The sequence below is a fragment of the Canis lupus genome, chromosome 15 (genome assembly GCF_011100685.1).
Source record: "Canis lupus familiaris isolate Mischka breed German Shepherd chromosome 15, alternate assembly UU_Cfam_GSD_1.0, whole genome shotgun sequence".
Taxonomy (NCBI): domain Eukaryota; kingdom Metazoa; phylum Chordata; class Mammalia; order Carnivora; family Canidae; genus Canis; species Canis lupus.
In genome coordinates this window covers 25,290,933-25,315,636 of record NC_049236.1, presented here as the reverse complement: position 1 = coordinate 25,315,636, position 24,704 = coordinate 25,290,933, and the positions used below count along the sequence as shown (strand labels likewise).

At 38.2% G+C, this 24,704-nt stretch overlaps 1 long non-coding RNA gene across 2 annotated transcripts in view; it reads right to left on the bottom strand.

Annotated features, from left to right (window-relative positions):
* LOC111099026 overlaps positions 1-24,704 on the bottom strand; it is a 197,131-nt gene that overhangs the window by 145,622 nt on the left and 26,805 nt on the right. For both annotated transcript variants that reach the window (XR_005370419.1, XR_005370420.1), the window contains 3 exons: positions 14,145-14,287; positions 9,357-9,614; positions 2,649-2,775 (listed from right to left, as the gene is read on the bottom strand). This is a non-coding gene — a long non-coding RNA (uncharacterized LOC111099026). The remainder of the gene's footprint in view (positions 1-2,648; positions 2,776-9,356; positions 9,615-14,144; positions 14,288-24,704) is intronic.

Genomic DNA, 24,704 nt, shown 5'->3' with positions numbered 1-24,704 from the left:
AGACTGATTTAGAAAAGCATTAAAAAAAAAAAAAAAAGGCTAATCTCCTGCAAGTTGGGAAATCAGAACATCATGCTGGACACCCAAACACCTCTGACCTTGGCGGATGTGACCCAGACAATATTACACGTTCATCATAACCTTTCCCCTTCCTGGGCATTGAGGAAGATGCTCTTTCCCAGCCTCCCCTGCAGTTTGTTTGGGGCCGTGTGACAGCATTCTGGCCAGTAGAATGTGGGTGGAAATAATGTACTCCATTTCCAGACCTGGCTCTCTGGAGGTAATGTGTTCCACATATTAAAGTAAAAAATGTGGGAAAACAGCCCACTCCACATCAGACTTGGCTTGGGGAAAATAAGCCATCATTTTCTTAAGCCACTGAAATTTTGCGGCTTATTTTAACTACACTTAGTCTAATAATTTTGATTATTATAATCATTGAATCAGGAGGGGAAAAAAACTTAAAAAAAAAAAAAACCTTGCTCTGCAGAGAAAAATAATAGGAACACCTGCCTTCAATAGGATATAATGCTGGAATTAATACTAATAGGTATGATGGGGGGAAAAATTCAAGCAAAAAATTACTTCAGAGTGTCCCAAAATTCTTAGAGGTCCCAGGCATGTTGCAGATGAAATGCAAAATTTCCCTCTGGAAACAAACTGTAAATCTAAGATTAAATATTCTCAAAGATACAATTCTAGGATTATATTACAAAAAAAAATATCAAACCACAAAAGGAAAAAAGCCACATGCATGAGAGCTGAAGCAATAAACTGCAGAAGCAGAAATACAAAAGCTACATATATTAGAATTATCACAGAGAGTTTATAAATGTTTATATTAATAAACTACAGTAAAAATCATAATTAAGCAGTAACAGAATCCCTAAGTTTCCCGTGTGGATTTGGAAAGAACCAAATATAAATTCTAGAAACTAAAATATACTAACTGAATTTAGAAATTCCAGATTAGACACTAATTACATCATGAAGATAGAACAAATGAACTGAAGGAAATGAAAATAATATTTAGAATGTAGCACACACAGAAAAAAACAGAAAATATAAGGAAAGGCTAAGAAATCTGTAAGCTAGATTCAGCTGTTCCAAAGTAGGCTTATAAAAGTTGATGTCGGTAATTAGAAATAGGACCAAACAGAAATTCTTGAAATTTAAAACTCTTCGAATGGACTTAACAGAATAAATACAACAGGGAAACCAGTAAGCTGGCAGATAGTCAGAAGAAACTATCCCAAATACAACTTAGAGGGAAAAGAAGCAGCAAAATACAGACAAGAGAGTAAAATATTTAGACGGTATGGTGAGATGATATAATAAACATTTAACTGGACTTCTAGAAAGAGAATTAGAGAGAAAGACATCATAATATCATACATAATGACAAAAATTTCCAGAACTGATAAGAGAACTTTTAGATTCAGGAAGCTGAATACATCTCAAGCAAAAGAAAAAAAATAGTCAAATAAATAATCTATAATCAAACCCATCCAAAGAAACTGAATAATACCAAATACAAAAGAAAATCTTAAAAGCTCAACAGAAAGGACAGGACCCTTAGAAAGGACTAACATTTAGACCGACAATGTATTTAACAATGGAAGGCAAGAGAGAGTTGAATTAAATCATCAAGGCAGAGAGACAAAATTTTCAGTATATACCCAATTAAACCATATTTCGGGAACTGGAATGAATTAAAGATGCTTTAATGCAAACATTTACCAAGACTAGTATCATCAACAAATGCTCATTAAAGGAATTTCTAAAGAATGAACTTTAAGAAATCAATTTAAAAGGAAAGCTAAGATGAAAAATGCCTTTTAAGGCTAGAAAATGGCAGATATAACAAATCATTGAAAGCTGGACTTTACCAAACAATAATATTAACAATGCGTAATTGATGGAATTAAAACTAATGATGAGGGGACTTCTGTTTTAGAACAGAATAGGTCAACACAGGAAAGGACTGTGGCCGCAAACGGGTCACAACCAGATAAATTATAAACATATTTTTAAAGCATCAGAGAAGTTCATAAGCAATACACTAAAATTCCAGAAAAAAGAAAAACCCTTTTATGTGAGCAAGGATTTTTACGTTTTTTTCCCCTATGGGTACTTTCTGATTCGGGGTGTTTGCTCAAGAACTGGCTTGATCAGTGGAGCCCCAGCTTTGGAAATGAGAAGCCAGCAAAACAGTGAAAGGGTCCACATGACCAATAGGACCAACTGGAAACCAGCGGGGTTCCAAATGCACAACTGCTCTTCTTCACAAAACATTTGCTATCTTTTGGTGCTATAGAGGAAGCTGTGGACTAAGCCAAAAGCTTCCAGAGGTAAAGTGCAATCTCCAGGAGTCTTATAGAAATGGCCTAATTGGGGGTGCCTGGGTGGCTCAGTCAGTTAAGTGTCCGCCTACAGCTCGGGTCATGAGCTCAGGGGTCCTGGGACCCAGCCCAGCATCAGGCTCCCTGCTCAATGTGGGGAGCCTCCTTCTCTCTCCCTCTTTTTTGCCCCTCACCCCTGCTTCTGCTTTCTCTCTCTCTCTCTCCTAAGTAAATAAAATCTTTAAAAAATAAATTTAAAAAAAGAAGAAGAAAAAGAAGTGGCCTAATTCAAACATACTATCTTACCTTCAGAGAAGTCACTATATTTTGAAGCAATTTTAAGTAGGAGAACCGGAGAGCTGGGCTGATCCCCTCTGAAAGGCAGAGCTGAATTCTCTGCAGTCTTCCAAACCTGAGACAGAGATCCACCAACCTAGAACCAAAACCCCATGCAGGAAGAGAGAGAGCACCGCAAACATGAGCAGGGGGCAAGTAGAAGTGGCCTGAGTTTACTAATACTGAAACCCAGCCCCCAGCCTTGATTAGTGTCTGATTGGATTCATGTGCCCCAACCTTCATTCTACTCACCAACAAAGGAAGATGGTAGCCTCTAAAGCCTCTGGTGTAATATCACATACAATGTCTAACATGTATTAAGAAATTTCTAGAGGGGCAACCCAGGTGTGGCCCATTGGTTTCGCATTGCCTTCAGCCCAGGGCCTGATCCTTGAGGCCCAGGATCGAGTCCCACATCCGGCTCCCTGCATGGAGCCTGCTTCTCCCTCTGCCTGTGTCTCTGCCTCTCTCTCTCTCTCTGTGTCTCCCATGAATAAATAAAATCAAGAGAAAGAAAAGACAAAGAAAAGAAAGAAAAGAAAAGAAAAGAAAAGAAAAGAGAAAGGAAAAAGAAAAGAAAAAAAGAAAAGAGAAATTTCTAGAAATGTAGGGATGAGGAAAAATGCCCAACTCATGAAGAAAAAGAAGGAAGAAGGAAGAAGGAAGAAGAAGAAGAAAGAAGAGAGATGACCCAGATAATGGAGTTAGCAAACAAGGACTTTCAATCACCTCTGGTTAATATGTTAAAAACAATAGAGAAAAAAGAGAGATACAACAGCCCAAAGGGTGGAGAATTTGGGAATTAAAATCTATACAAGAGGATCATATGAACATTCTGTAAATAAAAAGGAAAATATCTGTACTGAATAAATTAAAAATGAGTTGAACAGCAGACCAAGTGTAGCTGAGAACAGTGAACGGGAACTAGGTTCTAGTTTTTTCCCTCAACTAAGAAAAAGGTTTTGAAAAATGGAAGCAAAAAGAAAAAAAAAAAAAACTGGGCAAGAAAGCACACACCTGTACAAAAATCTAAAAGATAGTAAGCCGTTGTCTTTGTTCAGGTAGCCCAGAAAACCGACTCTGATGAAAAGACCTGCATTCGGATGTGATTGGTGAGAGCTCTCGGAAAATCTCTGTTGGGAAGGGAAGCGTGACTGAGCGGAGGGAGAAGGGGGAGAGGCCTGGGTCGATGCTGTGGGAGCTCTGGAGTTGAGATTGGCCTTTGGAGATGTCCCCGAAAGAGGCAAAGCTGCTGGGCATTTGTACCTCCTCACTGACCTGTCATTGAATGCAGGTGCCTTTGGGGAAGACCTTGGCCAACAACCCCGCACAGCAGGAGCTCAGCCGTGGGTTGTCAGAGTCAGCATTCCGGGCAGCTGGGGGAAGCAGTGGGGCGTCAGGGGTTCCCCCAGGCCGGTTCACCACAGCCTCCACCAAAGCCCACACGTCTGCGCTTGAACCCACCTGCTTTACACAAGTTCACCCACCTGGGAAGGCCTCCAGGATTCTGGTTTCTCTCTTTTCCTGTGTCAATTTACAAGGACAAAGTTCTGATGTTCATAGTCTCTCTCCTCTGCCAGTCATTCCAGACTTTGCCCTGGGCTGGCTCAGGGTCAGGTGGTGTACGTGCTAGGGCGACACAGGCGCTTATTCTGAGCTTCTGTTCACCAAATCTTTCTTTGGCCATGGCTGCCCCCTTCATCGATTTACCATCCAGAGTGGGCAAAGAAATATCCAAGGCAACAGCACAAGGTCATTCGGGTTCTAAGAACATTCTTCTCTCCCTTTACTGTGTAGCAGAAGCTCTGTCTTCTAAGGGATAGAGTCCATTATTGTTGCCAATATAGTGACTTTTTCTGGCCAGCTCATCTCTTAGAATGAGGAACCATCAGTGATCACGTGGCAACCGTGGACTAAAATTTCACAAGACTGACTCTGTCCCCCATCAGAAGCGTTCTTTCTCTGGGAATGAGGGTGTCCATGAGCTTACAGTTCCAGGTCCCGGAAATACAAAATCCCCAAGCAGATAACCAAGAGGGATGGTAAATGAGGCTGCTCCTATTTCCAGGCCTTACTTCTGATTCTTTGTATTCGAGCTACTTGAGACAGAGCACATTTTCATATTTCTGCTCAGGCTGTATGATGCGTTCGAGAGGACGGTGCCCTGTCTTTGCAGGATATCACTTCCAAGCAGGCACTTTGGTTGCACCTTTAAAAATCCATGCCATTGGGATGCTTGGGTGGCTCAGCGGTTGAGCATCTGCCTTCAACCCAAGGCGTGATCCTGGGGTCCTGGGATTGAGTCCCACATCGGGCTCACTGCAAGGAGCCTGCTTCTCCCTCTGCCTGTGTCTCTGCCTCTCTCTCTCTTTCTCTCTGTGTGGTGTGTGTGTGTGTGTGTGTCTCATGAATAAATAAAATCTTAAAAAAAAAAATCTATGCCATTACTTGCATCAGACCAGCAGTTTCTGTGTGCTGTGGTAGGTGAGAGGACCAATGGATCCCAAGTCATGTACCTACTGCTACAATCATTTTGATTAAAGGGGCAGAGCAGCAATTCACAACTAACTGGAAATGGTAAAAGATAGAGTCCAAAGCAAATCTTCAGGCACAGGGAAGTTGAATTAATAGATGGTTCAGACAATCCATTGCTTCATTGCCCCATCCCTTTGAATCCATACTTATGGCCTAATAAGATTTCCTTACAATCGATTGGCCACGAGAGAAAAACAACAGAGGCTTAGTTTGCAGAAGATGCCACAAGATATTACAGTGAAATGGTTTATGTTTATACAACACTATTCAACACTAAAAAATTAATGAACAATAACTATATACAAGTGACATCACCAAGGTGGTGACATAGGTCATTCCTGATTTTCCATCCTCTTGTAAGAAGAACAACTAACAATGATTCAAGAATAAGCAAATCCACTTGGCGAATCACAGAACACGGGGATAAGACTGAAGCGCCCCCTGCATCACAGATACCAAGACACACTGCACTTGATGTGAGAGGTTGACAGCGTTGCCCTTCTCCCAGACCAGCACAGTGTCACATGGTGGAGAGCACACCCCTGAGCCTGCAGCTCCTTCGGTGGGAAGAGAGAACTGAGACACAACCAGCCCTGCCGTCCCCAGCACTGGCTCAGGAGGTGTCACTACTCTCAACTTGCCCCAAAGGGAATCTGCTGGGCTCAGTCAGTGGGAATCCGGCTGTGATGGAGAAAGGGGGAGAGGTTAGCAACAACTAGCACACGAACTCTGGCAGAGTTTATACCACAGTGTCCAAGTAGAAGGCCCCAGCGGTGGTTTTGCTCATCTGCAGCACCAAATTAGTGGTGCCCTCTGACCAGGGAACTCTGTAGAGTGAAGATCTGCTTGATTCAGATCCTCTAACGAGGAGTTCTGCTATCCCGAGGGCCTGGTTTGCCCACACCCAGGCCAGAAGCTGAGTCACAGCCCCACCTCCTGTGGAGAGTGCCTCCCAGACACATCTGACCAGAAGAGCTATGTAGCAGATCATGCTAAAACCAAGGGGTAGGTGGGCAGAGCTGATCACCCCCAGAGCAAAGCCAGGACCAGGCATGGAGGGTTTCTGTGCTGCACACAGGCTGGGGATTGATTCATAGCCAAAGCCATGGGCTCTTGGATCCTTCCAACTGGAGTGTGTTTGAGAGTTGCCTGGAATGGCCGCTCCCCTTCCCACCCAGGCGAGGGAGCTGAGGCAGCTCCACCCGCCCACAGTGGCTCCCCATCCCATCTGCCTAGAAGGGCTGGCGAGAACATCTGGAAGCTGTGTGGCCCAGAGGTGCTGGAGCTGAAGGAAGGGCAGGAAGGGCCAATAGTTCGTAGGGCAAAACCATCGGACCTATTTGGCCAGGGAACTATCATGTCACATGCCTTCAACAATGATATTTCTCAGTAAAACTGGGCGGGGTGGGGGGGTCTATATGCATCAAATAGATTCACCTCCAGAAGTTAATTCAGTGAAATATATTATAGAAGACATTTTTTTAAAGATTTTATTTATTTATTCATGGGAGACCCAGAGAGAGAGGCCGACAAACAGGCAGAGGGAGAAGCAGGCTCCATGCGGGGAGCCCACTACGGACTCCATCCAGGACCCCAGGATCACCCCCTGAGCCAAAGGCAGACACTCAACCACTGGGCTACCAGTCTTCCCTATAGAAGACTTTTTTACTAGTGGCTCTCAATCTGGGCTGCACAGTACATTTCTCTAAAGAGCTTAAAAAAACAAAAAACAAAAACCGATGCCCGAGCACCAATTTAATTATCCTGAGGTGTTCGTATCGATATCTGTAGGAGCTCCTAATGATAACTAGGCTTGAGAAACATCACTTTGTGCCCTTAATATACCCTTTTGTGAATATTTTGTATTTCAGAATTTTTTACATTTTTTTGAATTTTTTATTGGTGTTCAATTTGCCAACATATAGAATAACACCCAGTGCTCATCCCATCAAGTGCCCCCCTCAGTGCCCATCATCCGGTCACCCCCACCCCTGCCCACCTCCCTTTCTACCAACCCTTGTTCATTTCCCAGAGTTAGGAGTCTCTCATGTTCTGTCTCTCTTTCTGATATTTCCCACTCATTTTTTTGTATTTCATAATTTTGTAAATGACCAAAGAAACAGGAAATAAACCAATTCTCTAGCAGACTCGCTCTGATGTATTGACCCATTTTGCTCAGTGCTTCATGGCAGCCAGGTCATGTTTATTGGCCTTTAGAGACAAGCCATATAAATGTTCTCATGAGGTAATGACTGCTCCCGGCCCAACTCAGTCAACTCTGTTTGCTCTTTCTCTTTAGTCACCACCTCATCCATAGATGAAATCCACCCGGGCCTTGCAAACTCCCTGCGTCAGAAATACAGGCATTTTTCATTATGCTGTTTGATCTCTGATTTTTTTAATATTTCTCTTTTCTCTCTTCTTGTTGCATTTTCCCCTGACTTACGCCTTCAAGTTCTATCACTTTGGCTTTCTTCTTTCCTTCCTGACAATAGCTTTAGGTACTTTTCTTTCCACTACTTTGCCTTCATGGAAATGTCTACACATTCCCAATGAAGTTGACCATTTTAGATAGAAAAGAAGAATTAAAACTCATTAACTGAGGACCTTGTCTTCTCAACCGGTGAAAGAAAAAAAAATAATCTCATGAAATGAGGGTATTAATTCTGAAACCCTACCACAGGTTTTTCTCTACTTTCATAAGTTCCTAAGAATTACACAGGTGTGGGATCAACAGTCAAGTTTTTAGATGTCACTTCGTCAGGGTAGGGCTTTAATATCCCATAGAAACAATATATTTTAAATATCCCTGAATTCAAATCAAAGATATCAAATGTATAGACAGGGAAGTAGGATCAACCAAGAAGAAACTCAAGGAACTGAGCCCAATCAAATCAAGTCTAGCTTTATTTTTATCATCTAAGCAAAGTCTGAAAACTCAAGCAAGTAACACTTTGGGGACATTCAAGACATGAAGCATTTCAAATTCCCATTACCGAATGTGAGTTGCTTAAATGTTAATGGTATGCTGAGAATAATTGCAATATTTCATCAGTACTTTAGAGAATTATACTGGGACATAGTAAAGGTTTTTGTTATGCGAGATCTTGCAAATGAATTATTTTTCTAATACCTTTGAAGGGCTGCTTTGTCACAGTATTTAATTAAAAATAGAAAATAGAATATTTTCTGAAATATCTCTAATTTTTCAGGTATTTTAATTTATTTCCAGGAGGCATCTTGAAAAAAATAAGATATATGCTAGGCTTATTCAGCTGTTTATGACATTTTCCAAAATATTTTCTTCATATAATTGTTAATAGAAACAAAGTTTAGAGATCACAATTTCCCAAACATGGTAACAGAAAAAGACAGAAAAATATCAGTTACCAAGAAACTAACATTAGAAGTATTATGTAAAAGTAGTTAACTTGAAAGATAAAAACTAATTCATTCAAGTATATTTCAAAAGATTCCTAGCTTCCAAAAAGGAAACTTGCATAGGTCAAACTAGTCTTTTCAGGAAAGAAAGTAAAATTAGGCAATTAACCTTTTAATCCACTTAACATTCTAATTCCCTTCATTTCCGAGTTATGCAGGCAGCACAAGGATAATTGCTGAAATTTAAAGGAATGTGAGAGAGAGAGTATGGTAGGGTGTGTGTGCATGTGTGTATATACAGAGGAATTTGATAATAAAAAGTAAAAAATACAAAGACTATATGAGGAGATTTTAAAACATTCTTCTATAAGAATATATTTTTATGAAGGTCAAATTTGAGGTTATTATTTTTATACCTCAATAACTTAAGATGATGATAAGTATTATATCCTGGATTTTTAAAAAAGAAAAAAAATATATAACACTTAGAAAAATAAAAACATCTACCTAGTAGAATCCAGTTACGATAATTGTACAAAGCTGACCTAGGGCAGAACTAGAGCACATAATGTACTCTTGGAAGTGACTGTGAGAAGAAGGTGCATTTATCAAATAGGGACAATGAGGAAGCATCAGGATCTTCATGCTTCTATCCAAATGGGGATACTTGAATTTAGCTTGGGTAGAAAGCAAGCAGGAACTTTTCAAATTTATAGAACTTTAAAGTAAGCAATTGCTCCCATAATACAGGGGCTAACTTACCTTAAACATCTAGGACATAGATTATTTCACAGCATATGACATCCAGAGGAAAAGCAGACCCCATATTGGTTGATTTGTGAGCACAGTTACATTATTCAAGGGTCAATTTGGGATGTAGTTTTCCTAAATCTTTCTGTACATCCGTCCTTGATCTTGTCTTCATGCTGGTGCTCGTGGTAGGATAACTGCGTAACTTCTAGGTTTGGGATCCAGATCCAGCAACATGCCTAGGTTTGGGATCCAGATCCAGCAACATGCCTGTGAAGAAGGGAACACACCTCTTTCAGTGGTTCTTCTAAGAGTAAGAATATTTTCCCCAGAATTCCCCAGCACTTCTCACATTTCATAGGTCAAAATAGCCATCCTCTTTTTGGAACAAATCACTGCAAAGGGATAATTTAATACCATGTAACTGGGTCATCAATGGGGTCATCAACATAGATAGATGTTGAGGCGATAACACCAGCTTTAACTCTATTGTATTGCTCAGCACATACAGCATGTATCATTCCATTTATTTAATAAATATTTCTTAGGTGTCCATCATGTGTCAAAAGAGATATAGTAGTAAACAATGCAGTGTTTGGCTTTGATCTCATGTAACAGTCTACTGGAATTTTGGAATAATTGAATAAATTTTTTAAAATACTATTTTAAAAATACTATGATACATAACAAAATACGTACCATATGACTAAAACTACCAAAGTCTGATAAAACAAATTTTTAAAAACTAAAAAATGAAGAGATATTCCATGTTCATGTATAAAAGAGTCAATATTGTCAAGATGTCAGTTCTTCCCAACTTGACCTATATATTCAATGCAATCCCAGGCAAAATCCCAGCAAGTTATTTTGTAAATATCAACAAACTGATTCTAAAGTTTATATGGAGAAGTAAAAAACTTAGAATACCCAACCCAGTATGAAAGAAGAATAAACTCAGAGGACTGACACTGGCTGACTTTAAGACTTACTATAAATCTATGGTAATCAATACAGTGCAGTACTGTTGAGAGAATAAACAAATAGAGCAATAAGACAGAATAGAAATCACAGAAATTTGATTTTTGACAAATGAGCAAAGGTAATACAATAGAGCAACAATAGTATTTTCAACAATGGCGCCAAAACAACTGGACATCATATGCAAAAAAAATAAAAAATAAAAAGAATCTAGGCACAGACTTTAAATATTCACAAAAATTAAAATGGATCATAGACCTAAAGACAAAATTGTAAAATTCCTAGAAGATAATAGTAGGAGAAGGCCTTCATACCTTCATGACCTTGGATATATGGCAATGACTTTTTTTTTTTAAGATATTTTATTTATTTATTCATTCATGACAGACACACAGAGAGAGAGAGGCAGAGACACAGGCAGAGGGAGAAGCAGGCTCCATGCAGGGAACGCGACGTGGGACTCGATCCCGGATCTCCAGGATCATGCCCTGGGCTGCAGGCGGTGCTAAACCGCTGGGCTACCGGGGCTGCCCGGCAATGACTTTTAGATACAACACCAAAGACATGATCTATGGAAAAGTAAATGATAATCAAGACTATTAAATTAAAACTTCTGCACTCCAAAAGACACTGTTAAGAGAATGAAGGGACAAGCCACAGACTGGTAACAAATATTTGCAAAAGATATATCTGATAAAAGACTGTTGTCCAAAATGTATAAAGAATTCTTAAAATTCAATAATAAGAAAACAAACATCCTGTCTAAAGAATGAGCCAGACTTTAGTAGATACCTCACCAAAGAAGATATACAGATGGCAAATAAGCATTTGAAAGGAGGCTCCACATCATACATCAACAGGGAAATTCAAATTAAAACAATGAGATGCCGCTGCATTCCTATTAAAGTGCCAAAATCTAGAACATTGACAATACTCAAAACTGGTAAGGATGTGGGACAATAGGAAATGGAATGCAAAATTCCATTTTAGAAGGCAGTTTGGCAATTTCTTAGAAAACTAAACATCCTACCATATGATCCAGCAATCATGCTCCTTGGTCCTTAGCCAGATGAGCTGAAAACTACATCCACACCAAAACTGGCACGCAGATGTTTATAGGAGCTTTATTCATAATTACCAATACTTGGAAACAACCAAGATGTCCTTCAGTAGGTGAATAGATAAACTGTAATACATCTGGATAGTGGAATATTATTCACACTAAAAAGAAATGAGCTATCAAGCCATGAAAAGACATAGAGAAACTTTACATGCGTATTTCTAAGTGGAAGAAGCCAACCTTAAAAGGCTATATGGTATATGATTTCAATGATACAACATTCTGGAAAAGGCAAAACTGTGAGCATAGTAAAAAAGATTAGTGGTTTCAAGGGTTGGGGGAAGGAGGGGGATGAATAGTCAGAGCACAGAAGTTTTTAGGGCAGCAAAACTATTGTTTCTGTATAATACTATGGTGGATCCCTGTCATTATACATTTCTTAAAACACATGCAACGTACAAGACCAAGAGTAAGCCCTAATGTAAACTATGAACTTTGGGTGATTATCAACATAGGTTCATAAACTATTATAAATGTATGCACTGAGGCTGTGCATATATTGGGGCAGGGAGTATACAGGACTATTTAATAGACTAAAGTCTATTAAAAAATACTAAGAACACTAATTAGGTGCTGGGATAGGAGTATAGAAGTTGGGGGTGGGGGGACAGTCAGAGAAGGATTCCTTAAGGAAACGGCTTCAGACTGAGACACATAAGGTGCTTAAGAAATGCCAGGCAAAGAGGGTGGGTAACAGAGGGTGGCAGAGGGAGACAGAGAGCCAGTGTATCACTGGCTCATGTTTATATTGTCTATCCATATCCATCTTCTCTTTCGTCTCAGGTAGTAGGATGATTGTCTATATTCTGGAGCAGAAATTTAGACACAACAACATGGGGAGGAATAATAACCTTTAAAGAAAACTGTCTAACCCAAATTTTTAGCTGCACCTGAAATAAGATCACATTTCCCAGCATTCTTTGCACCCAGGGATGGCCATCCAATTAAACTTAATACATGGTATGGATACAGAAATGCTATTTGGTACTTTGTCTTTTGTCTTTTTTTTTTTTTTTTTTCCGTCCTGCTCCTAAGTCAGAGATGCCACATAGACAGTGAGGTTGAGGACACACATGGTGTATGGTGGAGCATCAAGATAGAAGAGTTATGGGTCTCAGCCAACATATCCCTAGAAGCATACTTGAACTTATATGTAAAAGAGAAATAAACTCTCTTCTTTAAGCCAGGGTCATTGGTCTTTCCATTACACAGCAGACCTTAATTCCAACTAATTTCATAAGCAATGACTTGGGGAGGAGAAGAATATGGCATACGGCAGGAACTGAAAGGAGATCAATGTGGCTGGTGTAGAATAGGCAGGAGACTGGAAAGGGTTCAAGAGGAGGTAGGTAGCATTTATATGAAGCCCTGTAGGCCATGTTTAAAAATCTAGACATGATCCTAGGAGCAACGTGAAGACATTAAAGAGTTTCAAGCATAGGAGGGAAGGGATAAAATTCACGTTTGAAAACGATTTCTCTAGCTATCATGCTAAGAAAGGATTGCACGGGTGGCACACGTAGATGTAGTGAGCCTCATTAGGGACCAGTGGAAGTCACCCATGAAAGGGATTTGTTAGCTTAGACTCAGGAGGTGGGAATAGGGTTAGAGAGAAAAAAGCTGACTTGAAGAGTCTTGGAGAGAAAGAAAAGCATTGGTGATGGATTGGAGATGAGTTGAGGAATCAGGCATTGTGCCCAGGTTTCTCAATTGAGAGACACCTATGTACTAGGTTAGGGAACCCTGAAGGAAGAATGGCTATGGGATACGTTGCCACTTTTTGAATATGTCCAATTTCACAATCGTTTGAGACATTCAAGGGGGAAAACCGCCAAGTAACTAATATCGGATGGAATCCTACTTATAAAGGAGACTTATAAAGGGGAAAATTGATGGGAGTTACAAACCTGGAAGTCACCGATTAGAGATAATAAGTGAAGTCATGAGAGAAAATAGTGTGGGCCTTCGTTTTTTGTTTTTTTTTTTGTTTTTTTTTTTGGGGCCTTCGTTTTTTAGTCACAGTGACCTAGGGGGTCTCCCCATCTCCTCATTTCCTCAGTTCAGCACAATATGATGTTTATAAAAATATCACATTTTAGGGGCACCCGGGTGGCTCGGTCAGTTAGGTTTTCCACAGTCTAACCTTAATCTCTTTGTGGTGAGTCCCTAAAGTCAAACTAGATTCTAATAACAGCTTAATTAATCACAGAATCTCAGAATTGGAGGAAAACTTAAGTGTCTTGTGCAGAACTATCTCTTCCAAAATAAAACTGTAAACAAATTTAATCTGAAAATTATGCTGTCTGCATTTGTCCAAACATGTAAAATGAATACAAAACAGCCCAGGATAAGCATCAATAACCAAGAAAGGCTCATAAAAAGTCAAATAATTATTTTAGGTCTTAGGTGTAGTTCCATAAGAAAGATTTTTTTGTTATTTAAAATAAAAAGCAGTGCACAAATGGCATCAACAATTATGCTGAAATATTTTTTCACATTCTTCTGACAAATGTGGGATTTTATATGCAGGACAAATATCCAGTGAAAATACTAAAGGGTCCCACAACATTTCAGGACCTGAAGCACAGTATCTCTCAGTGACAGGTATAGAATGGGCTTAAATACATTTATTAAAACAAATGATTATATGAAATATTAATCTTACTCTACTTAATTAACATGCTAATGGATTAGTTCCTCACCTTTCTTCTTATACATAAATTACCCTTCAGCTTGCTCATCATTTTTCATTTCCCCAAAATACAGAGTATTAATTACTTGTAGCCAAGATGTAGTCTCTTCTCAACTCCCATAATTGAAGTCATATTCAGACATAGTTCAACCCCTGTATTTAAACAAAGTATATGCTGGATTCAGACAGAGATAAACAGTAAGTACATCTTAAAATGAAAGGAAAAAAGATTTTTGAAATTAAAAAAAATAAATGTTGTATGTTGATTTGCAGCCTGGAAGCTGGTCCTAGCCACAGAGAAACCCTTTCTTTAAAGCCACACTTGGATCAGATATGAGACAACATGGTTGTTTCAAGTAATTTCCTTTGAAAAATCCAACTTCAAATATATTTTTTTTTCACTGCAGTGAAATGATCATGGAAAAAATGATTGCGTTGTTCCGTTCGATGTGAGAGGGATTGCTGATGCTTTGGTACATCTTCTAACTGGACTGTGATGTGTTGACAAGCAAGGGAAGTACCGCCTTTGACAAGTCAGGTGTAATTCCACCAAAATGTTCAAAGAGGAAAGGAGGCAAAGAATGCTGCGTAATTCTTATAATCAGTACACTGAAATTTGACTCAGGCTGCCCTTTATTGATTATATGAGCTGAGGTAGCTGATGAAATGATGGAGAAATCATCCAGTTCCTCAGCTTATCTCTAAAAATCAAGCACTGCAGGCAAGCTACAAATAAAAACAAACTGCCTTCCATTTTTCTCTCTTATCAGAATTCAGTTACTAAAACCATGGGTTTGTGAGAATCTGAGAAAGTGCTGCCTCATTCAGAGGGACCTACATCACCCTTGCTTTGTCCTTGAGAAGATCCTCATTTAATAGAAAATTAACATGTGGCTGCTTTCAAATGACCGTCTTTGTGAATATGAAAATCCATTTAATTAATAGACCTTGACCTTTATGCATATGAAAACCCATATGCATATGAAAACCCATATAGCTGAACTAGGAATATGAATATACAAAATATTCCAAGGAAAACTCCATTGTTTTAAAGAAAAACTTGCTGTGTCTCTGATCTATTTACTACTGGTTTCAACAAGTGAAAGCAAGGAAGTTTTTCAAATTTTACACGTACATATACATATTTCACTTACTCTAATAACTTCTCTAAGAAAAATTGCCCCCAATTTCTCTTTATTTCATCCTATGCTTTTAGAGCTAGAAAGAACATTAGACATCATCTAATTCAACTCCATCTTTTATAATCAATAAAATTGAAAGTAAAGAAAATTGCATATCTTGTCCAGCCTAGAATGCAGGATTCCCAAGTATCAGTCCAATTTTCTACATCTGTAATTTAGACTAATCTGTCTCTTTTTTTAAAATCCCCAGCTATCCACTATTGTACTCAAGTTGTTAGAGAAAGAGAATAACTGCCCAGTTGCTCAAACTTATATAAAATCACCACAAGCCCGGGGGCCTGCCCTTGGTTTTCAGATTTAAGAAGTCAGGGGTTTTAGATTATTCAGGGGTCACCTCTCAGAGGGATCTTCCTTTTTCTTTTTTTTTTTTTTTGTTATTTTTTTTTAAATTTTTATAAATTTATTTTGTATTGGTGTTCAATTTGCCAACATATAGAATAACATCCAGTGCTCATCCCATCCTTTTTCTAATACAAAGCAGCTCACCCCTCAGTAGCAATACCCTTCACGTTACTCTACCCTTTTGCTCGTACTCAGTTTTTTCAGAGCAATTATTGGTATGTAACCTTGCAACCTTTATTATTCCAAAGGCTGTTCCGAGGATCTTTGTAAAAGAGTCTTGATGCGCATGTTCACCAGTTTCTCTGATTAAGAATCTCTAATATAATGTATCATAATTATTGTGGTGAACAGTGTTTGTTTAGGTTTCCTCATATGCTTCACCATTTCCTTTGCTCACCATTGCTCTCTGCATATCAATGTTCCTCCTGGTGTGTGTCCCTTATTGTTGAAGTATATGCCATAGGTATTCCTCTAGGAATATATCTCTTATCAATAAAGGCTCTTAATTTTTGAAAACATCTATATTTTATGTTTTCTTCTTGAAAAAAAAATTCGCTGGGAATATAATTCCAGAATGGCAATTATCTCTTAATTTTGACCGTTAGCCTGGATTTCTTGATTACGCTGAGAACTTCTTTGTTGTTATTGATAACTTGTCTCTTGATCTAATTGTAGTTCCTGTATAAGTAATCTCTCTTCCTCCTGTGTTTAAGATCTGTCTATTATTATTATTATTATTATTATTATTATTATTGAGATAGAGAAAGAGAGCACAAGCAGGGGCAGAGGCAGAGGGAGAGGGAGAGGGCTCCCAGCCAAGCAGGGAGCCTGATGCGGGGCTCCATCCCAGGACCCTGAGATCATACCCAAGCCAAAGGTGGATGCTTAACCAACTTAACCACCCAGATGCCCCTAGATCTGTTCTTTGTCTCTGGTATTTAATATTTTCACTCTGTTGGTTCTAGGTGTGAATTTCTTCTGTTTATCCTACTAGATACTGGAGTGGCGTGGTGCTTCTTGAATCTGGGACAAGAAGTAAGGGACAGTCCTTTTCTAGTTGACCACTCCTTTTTCTAATGCTGAGGACAGTGATATCATATAACACACACTCAACACAAGTTTAGAATGAATACATGTCAGGCACTGTGCCACTTGCTACAAATAGAACAGTGACCAATACACAGTAAACACAATCCCTACTTTCAGGGAACTTACAGCTGAGAAGATGAAAAATAAAACAGGAAGTTTTACCTACAATAAATGTGACAAACAACATGATAAAAGGAATATAGTGTTCAACGCTTTTTTTTTTTTTACTTTGTCAATTTATTTTTTTCTGAGGCCAGTGAGGCAACTGATTTGCAGTTCGCATTGCTCTATAAATTAACAGTAATGACTCTCATCGTAGTGGACCCCAAAATATTTGATGGTCAAAATTATTATTTGTTGCCTTTCCTATTTGTGGTTGCTCTCACCTCCACAGCCCATGTCAGTGTTGTATATACAATACCTGAGACACCCAATAGGCTTACAACTAATGGATCTTACTATTGATGACATCTAAGCAATAACATTATGATGGGGATGTTACAGAGGCCACTTATAGGACCAATGATAAGGATGGGCTTGGCTTCCACATGAAAGGTTGACGTTCATTCAGTTGCTACCATGGTTTTGGTTTCTTTAATTTGATTGAAAACTTGCTCACATGCTACCACTGGTACATATTAATGGCCTAATGAATATTTGCTAAATAGATGTATTGATACTCTTTTTGGTATCACATTGTAAATACCACCCAAGGAAAGGGGAACTGGATTCAGTTCACTTCTGTCATTAAGCACTCCTTTGATTAATAGTGTGCTGCCCAAGTAGCATAATTTGGAGTATTTAATCCTATATTGTTGGCATAATACTTTGGCTGTCTTCCAAAGTATTAGAAGACAAAGTATTGGAATACTTTTGCTGTTCTTCTAGCAAGCTTAAAATCAATAACAGGTGGTTAATTCTGGAATCTTCTCAGTACTGAAACTGAAGCTGACTGCTCTATAATGACAAAAGTCACTTTTGTCCACTTATTTATTTTACCTTTTAGGAAACAGTGCTTCAGAGAGTGTATTTTATATGTTTAGTGTCTACAAAATTTACAACTGTCTTTGCATATGAACAATTTCTTGTACAGCTGCTCAATTTCTTTCTTGTTTGTTTCCATAGAATATTTGTGCCCCGGGCTCAGGATATTTTTCTTCTTTCCCCCGTCATGATACTATTTAGAATACCAAGGATGTTTGCCATGATAAGAGGATTCCAACAAGGACTTGTCATAGTCAATAGCATGCAATTTGGTTGAGTATGAGGTTGAGTGTGTGGATTTTGTCCTTGACATAGCATCTCTGCTAAATTACTGGCAGTAGTTTGTGGCTGTTACGACTGTTCGGGAATATCAAGCCCTGAAATATATTATTCTCTTCTTTTTGATGTCTGGAGCACCCACAGGAGACATAATGTATACTTTCTAAATTATTCTTGCCCTTTCAGACCCTTTTCTTGTCTCAAGTGCTCTTTTTTCCTTTCTCATCTCCTTGTTTCTTATTCTCCGCCTTAACTATACTTTCTTCCCCACAAGGAAAGAGGCTTTTCCCTTCATGTCTTTCGTTTGTAATTCCACAAAGACCAAGGGCTATGAGATCGCATTTTCGGAGAATGACCTAAACTGATTTGAACCAGGTAACTTCATCTCTCTTATCTTCTTTTATGTAAGCTTCAGTGGATAGCTTCCTCCGGAAATTTCAGATATTTTCCTGACATTATTCTTAACTCCTTTAGCGTTAAAATGAATGTCTAATAATAATATAATAATTACAACGTATCTTTTCTCCATAATTTTAACAAAAATTATCTGATTTAAGTAAGCACACATGCATATATTATTTTTTTGAAATTTGAAATACAATTTGTATCTTCCTTTTCTTATTTTATGATTAACTGGCCTTTTAAAAATATTTGCATAGCACTTTCCTAAGTTCAGAAGTAGTTTTCATAATACCTGCTAGACCAGTGCTTATCAAACTTTAATGTACATATGAATCACCTGGGAATCTTGTTAAAATATGGATTCTGATTCAGGACATCTGAGGAGGGCCTGAGATTCTGGATTTTTAAAAAGCTCCCAGGGGTTGCTGATGTTACCAATGAGCATTGCTCATCAAATGGCAGAGTGTAGGTAGTAAAAGCTATAAAGAGCAAAGAACCAGACTACCTTGTTCACCCCTACATCTGTTTTATCTACTGTAGTGTCTGTTACATGCATGATTTCCAATAAATATGTATTAATAGTGAACTCACTGAATCATGTACACGGCACCATGAGACATTCACGATAGCCACCCATTTTACAGAGGTTTCAAAAAAGCAAAGTGATTTGCCTGTGGGGTTACACAGTAGCAGAAGCATGGCTTAATCTGATTATTTAGTATGTATTAATGAAAGATGGTAACAGCTCCATTCCCCAATATCTGCCTACTTATTTTTCTCTTGAAGATACTAGAGGTTTCCAGTGATTTTTGAGGTGTGTAGCTCTGCATTTGATTTCCATGAGTTGCAGATGACATGGTCTAGGAGGAATCAAATTTATCTTTGAAGTGCTTCTATACCCACTCCTGTACAAATGCTCTTGGAAGAGTCGGCCTGCATTTTCCCAGAGACCAGTTGTGCCTTTTGCTCTTTGAAGGTAAAATTTGGGAATATTATTTAGGATGGAGGAAGATTTAAGATTCTAATTTACAAACAGGATTCCTTTAACATCATCACATCACTCCTCCTAAAAAAAAAATTCACAAAGCACAAAAATTCAAAAATGTAATCACCTTGTTAAATTTGGAATTGCAAAGACATTGTAATCAAGAAAGAACATGAAGCTGTTCTGTCAAGATTGTGATTTAGGAGCTGCTATTAGCAGCTTCTGAAGTGGTGGGAGTAAATCATTTTCAAATGTTGGAAGCCAATTAACTGTAATGAAATATAGTTGAATAACAATTAGTAATTCTACTTCAAAGTATAGTAATGGGTAGAAAATAAACTTTCCAAAGAAGCACATTCGTTGTGTAATTCTTTAAAAAACCACTTTAATTGTCAGGTCCCTTTTGAGTCAAGGTGTTCTAAATCATATTTTAGCAGGAATTCTGACAGCTGGGGAAAATCCACCTGCTGAGTTATTACCTTTTAATTATCCAAATAAAGAACAAAATAGAAAGCATGACAAACTTGAATAGAAAAAAAAACGAATATAAAATTAAGAAAGATATTACTCATGCATTTCAAGATTAACTTAGCTCTCCCGTGGATATGAGAAGAAAACCAAGTTTATTATTTACAACACTCCTTACACCTTTCCCCATAACTCCCTAAGGAAAATAGATCTCAAGGAAACTCATTTGCTCTGCTGGGTAGAGCGGCAAGATAATTTTGGAGAATGCAGGGGTGTTGAGAGTCAGGAAGAGAAATAAGCCACTGCTAAATTGTTTCAAATGAGAAAAGGAAGTGTAGCCTCTGAGAGGAAGGGTGGAGTATCCCGAAGATTGGAGTTGTGGAAACAGATGTGACAGCTGCCAAGGATAGAGAGTAGGGGCAATTAAGATGCATTTTAAGAAAGTTGACAGGGTGAGCGGTCTTGTAATCCCCCTTTCCATCCAATCTAGGGTTTCTCAACCTGAGCATATTGACACTGGGGACGAGATAGCTCTTCACTGTGGGACATTCCAAGGCATTTTAGAAGCTTAGCAGCAGGTGTTAGCCACTAGAGACAATAGCCTTCCCCACTAACTGTGACAACCAAAATATCTCCAGACATTGCCAAAATGTCTCCTGGAGGGAAAATCGCTGTCACTTGAGAATCACTGATCTAATCTCAAACTTTTTTTTCCCTTTATTTGAGGGGTGGGGGGCAGAGGGAGAGCAAGGGAAGAATCTCAAGCAGACTCTACACTGAGCACAGAGTCCAATGCCCGGCTGGATCTCAGACTCTGAGATCATGACCTGAGCTGAAATCAAGAGTCAGACACTTTATCCTACTGAGCCAACTAGGCGCCCGAATTTCAACCTTTTGACAAAGGTCTACATTAGTTTCTGTGCCTTCAAGTTCAGTAGGTATTATATGTGTAATGTATTAATTTACCTTAGCATTCACATTTGTTTGTTTCCTTGAGTGTGCGGATTGGTCTCAGTGCAATCCAAAGCAAGGGCAGAGGTTTCCAGGTGGGTCCAAGGTTATACATTAACCCTTGAGGGTTTCTGTCTAGAATATGTGCTCTAAATGAAGGTCCAGCTGCAACTGGAGTTGCAAGTTGAATTATCAACTTAGAATTAAGTCAAAAGTACATCTCTATAATGACCGTGAAGGGAGAATCAGTGGACATTGAACTGACAAGAAATGTAATGACAGATCATGTCAAACTTAGAATAAGATTGTGGAAAACCCCCCTCACTCACTTTTTCAGTTTTTACAGATAACAGAGTTAAAATGGTGTTCAACACTGACCATTTCTATTGAAAACGCGTATGCATACAATGCCATAAAATATTTCTCTAATGAAGTAATTCAAGAGAATATATGAAATTTCAGATGAGAAATTGTATTTTTACCTAGTCCCTCCAGACATGGTGTGTCTCAATAAATTATGATGTTTCCTGGGGGTGCCTGGATGGCTCTAATCAGTTGAGCTTCTGACTCTTGGTTTCAGCTCAGCATGATCTCAGAGTTGTGAGATTGAGCCCTGCTTCAAGCTTTGCACTCAGTGAGGAGTCTGCTTGAAGATTCTTTTCCTCTGCCCCTCACCCCACTTGCACACAAATGTTCTTTCTCTCTCTCTCTCTCTCTCTCTCTCTCTCTCAAATAAATAAATAAATAAATAATATTTTTTAAAAATTGTTATTTCTTGGAAAAGGAAGATTAAAAGTAAAAGATCATATATAAGCAAATGTGTGCTGACAAAAATGTTTTATGAAGGAATTCAAAACAAAAGGTACTGATTTGTAACATATATTTGCCAATTTCTGTGGCATAAATACTCCCGCTATGGCCAGTTTCAACGTTGATATTTTCACTACCATGATGTCACTAAAAGCCAGGCTGGGAATAGTTGCTCACAATTGGCTCTCCTGAGTCAACAGGTACAGGCTCCCACACACCACTAGGTATGAAGCATGAATGTGTGAAGTGGATCAGAGCCTTGCTCTATTTACCCGCTCAAACAATGATGCATTGGACGGAGAAATATCTGAAGGCCAAGACGTGTATTATCAAGAAAGTTTTGAAAACACTGATCCACCAGCCTCCTTATCATTTCAAAATCTTTCCCTATTCTGTCTCTTATCTTTTATTTTGTAGAATAATTTAGCGACCTTTATCATTGAAATCTCTGGAGGTATTAGGATCTGGCTCAGACTGACTACAAACCTTGAGCCTCGGGAAAATATTTATTTTGGTACGTATCATTTATAATCAGTATGTTAGACACCTAAAATGCTGGAACTTGAAAATACACACATACATGGAATGTTACCTTCTGTGTCACGATTAGATCCTAAATCTGAGTATTGTATTGGTATATCAAACCTCACAAGTAGACAAGTAACAGAGAGGACTTAGGAATGTATAGGATTTGAGTACTATGATTATATGGGAAGTCAATGCCCCAAAGCTCTGTGTCTATAGAAGAAAATTGCACTTAATTTAAAAGAGCTTAAAGATGAAGACATGTGTGGTTTCTTATATTTATAAGCATGTATAAACACTAGAGAGAGTTGTTCTGAATATTTATACAGAATCAAAAGATTTTTGTAACAAGATTTGGAAGGTTAAGTGGGGTGCAGTTTGAAGGATTGGAAATGAGTGGAACAAGTCAGAATAAATGAAGTATGAGCACATTGGCATGAGTGACTGCAAAAGCTTAGGATTCCCCAGAGCCTACATAGCTCTAACAGATTAGTGAAGTCGATCAGAAAGAAGAGGAAGAAAAGGAGAACGTGTTTGCACTGAAGGAATAAGAAAATCATGCAAAGCACCAGAACAGTAGGCTGATGTAGGCCTGCTTTAGCAGCCCAAGGTTGGCTTCTTGACCACTGAGGTCCCCAGGATGGGGGATCAGTTTCCAACCCAAGCCAAGGGCTCCCCAGAGCCAGCCTGGGCCCTCAAATCTGCATTTAAATATGTTGAAATATGACACAAGATCACCATGATCTCCCAGGCACTATTCACCTAGAACCAAACCACAGGCTGACAGGAAAAAGTTTAAAAAGTAACCCAATATTGCTCAACTATTGGGAGATGGAAATTCTCCCCGAATTTCAGAGTCAGAAAGTAACTCTGAGAAAACCATCTGATCCCTATTGAAGATATAGGTGAAGCTAAGAGCTGATGTATGCAATTATTTCGCTCAATCCCATTGAAATTCTGATACCAAATGCATTTGCCTGAGTCCCAAGGTCAGTATATGCTAGATAATAATAATCCTGGAGGTTTCGGTGATAAAGTGGGGAGTAGTTGGACCATTTGCCAGAATAAATAGTACCCCCCAGCCGAAGGAAGTATAAGATTTTTTTTACTAAAGAAACTATTATGGGGAAAAATATTTATGTTACGCACCTAAAATTAAAAATACATTTGATTGCAACTTAACACATATACACACAACTGAAGCAAAAATTTGTAAATCTTATTTATTTTCTGTTCTATTCTACTTCATTCAAAACACTGGTCTTACCCATTACATTAATCTCAGGATCCATTAATGGGTGAATACCGACATTTTGGAAACTATGTTATATAAAACATCCTATTTCAAGGTGAACTGATCCTCAGGCTAAGTATTTCTATGTGATAAGAGATTATAGATATCTGAAGAGAAAGAAACAAGAAAAATCAATGTAAATAAGGTATTGTACAGAATATCTCAAAATTTGAAGAGCTTTTCAGCTAATTCAGGGTAATTAAATCTTTAAAGATAAAATAAGGTCTAATCCAATATAACTGGGGTCCTTATAAGAAGACATTAGAACACAGACATGTAGACAGAGAGGAAAGACCGTGTAAGGACAGAGTGAAAAGCAATCATCTGCAAGCCAAGGAGAGAGGTCTCAGAAGAAGCCAACACCTTGATCGTGGACTTGCAGTATCCAGAACTGTGAGAAAATAAATTTCTGTTGTTCAATAGCCAGAAAAATCTAGGCTTGAAATCTAGTTCCAGCACAAAAACGGTTTATAAATTGGCCAATATTTGCTCTAAATATCCAGAGCAAATCTCTCTCTAGTGTTTCTATATGCTTATAAATATAAGTAACCCCACATGTCTCCATGTTACCTGAGCTTCCAAATACCTTTAGTTTTAAAGGATCAGTAATAATACCTACTAAAAAGGAGTCATGAGAAAATATACCTGAAGTACTCAGGAAATTTAGTTACTATTAAAAATTGTTACATTTTTTTGAACCCTAATTGAACCATATCTGAAATGCATAAAAATATCTCCATCATGAGGTCCAATAATTTTACCCAATAGAAAAATAATGCAGACACAGATATATATCACAAGATACTGATCACAGTGTGTTTCATATTAACTGAGAGTAGAAAAAATACAGGTATTTAAAATTAGAGTAATGTAGGTAAGTTATGATATAACTATAGATAGAATATTTTGTAGTTTTTAAAAAGTACTGTAATAATACGTATTACACATTAAGTAAAAACAAAACTTAATATTCTAGTATGATCTTAACAAAATAAAATATACCTAGAAAAAAGATTAAAAGGATACAGAGTATGCCAAGTTACTAATAGTGTTTGCCTTTCCCTAAAAGTATAATGGATGAGATTTTTCCCTATTTTTCTTTCTTCTCTACTCTTCAGTATCTATATAGTTAAAACGTTAAAAAAAAAAAACACCTTTTTCTTAATTTACTATTTCTTTTTTTATACATGTATAGATAGATATGCATCAGATACAGATATATTTGTCTATCTATCTGAT